The following is a 1,557-nucleotide window of genomic DNA, read 5'->3' on the forward strand; positions in this document are numbered from 1 at the left end:
TTTTATGTAAACAAGGAAATGATCTTAATATTCGAAGATGTGTGCCTTCAGAAGAAACTTATGAAATTATCTAAAAATTTCATAATTCTTATTTTGGGAGACATTTTGGAGTTGACTAAACAACATATAAAATTTTGCATTGTGGATTTTATTGACCTACAATCTTTAGAGATGTTAACACTTTTATCAAAACTTGACGAGTAGGCAATATTTCTAGGAGAAATGAGATGCCCCTCAATTATGTGTTGGAAATTGAGATATTTGATGTTTGTAGATTATATGTTCAATTATGTGTTGGAAATTGAGATATTTGATGTTTGAAGATTATATGTTGTGGAACCATTTATACCATCTTTCAAAAATTTATATATATATATATTAATAGCAGTAGACATCTTTCAAAAATTTATATATATATATATATATATTAATAGCAGTAGACTATGTAACTAAATGGATAAAAGTTGTTGCTTTACTTCGATGTGATGATCAAAGTGTTACAAAGTTTTTCAGAACAAAAATATTTTGTCGATTTGGAATACCGACAGTGATCATAACTGATGGGGGAAGTCATTTCAGAAATGCAATGATGGAAAAATTATTAAAGAAATATCATATCAACCATCAAATTGCTACTACTTATCATCCTCAGACATGTGATTTGGCTGAATTATCCTATTGTAAAATTAAAAGAATATTGAAAAAATCTGTGAATCCAACAAAAATAGAATGTTCAGTCAAACTTGACTATACTTTGTGGGCTAATAAAACTGCATATAGAACTCCAATATAAATGTCCCCATACAGGCTAATTTTTGGAAATGTTTATCATTTACCAGTTGAACTTGAGCATAAACTAAATTGGGCTATTATAGAATTTAATTACAATTTAAAGGATGCTGGTGAGAAAAGACTATTGCAATTAAATGAGCTTGAAGAGATAAGTAATGAATCTTATGAAAGTTCTAAGATTTATAACGAAAAGATGAAGATGTGGCATGATTAGAGGATTATTACTAAAAATTTTGAGCCAGGACAACAAGTTTTACTATACAATGCATGGTTGAGATTATTTCCAAGAAAACTTAAGTTTAGGTTTTGATAAAAGTTTATCCCTATGGAGGTGTGAATATCAAAGATCCTAAAACTAAGAAAATATTCAAAGTGAATGGTCACGGGCTAAAACCCTAATTTTTATGGGGATCAACTTAAATTGATTGATCTTTTGATTTTATGTCAACCAGAATAAGTACTAGTTATGTAGTGCTGATGACATTAAACCAAGTGTTTTGTGGGAGGAAACCCATAATTATCTTGTGTATATATATATATATGTATAATGATTTAGTATTGATTCTAAAACATTAATAGATGACTAAACATGTTAGACTGAGTTTTTGGACGTTAAGCTGACTTGTGCTAAATTATGCACTGAAGCTTAAGTGTTAACATTCAGCGCTTAAGCGCGACAGTTTACTAAACGTGCTAAATTACGTTTCTAGAAGTTTTAAACGTGATTTAGTAGGTTTAAACGTGGTTTAGTGGTCTGAAAGAGTG

This window comes from Phalaenopsis equestris, unplaced genomic scaffold (assembly GCF_001263595.1).
Source record: "Phalaenopsis equestris unplaced genomic scaffold, ASM126359v1 Scaffold000531, whole genome shotgun sequence".
NCBI lineage: Eukaryota > Viridiplantae > Streptophyta > Magnoliopsida > Asparagales > Orchidaceae > Phalaenopsis > Phalaenopsis equestris.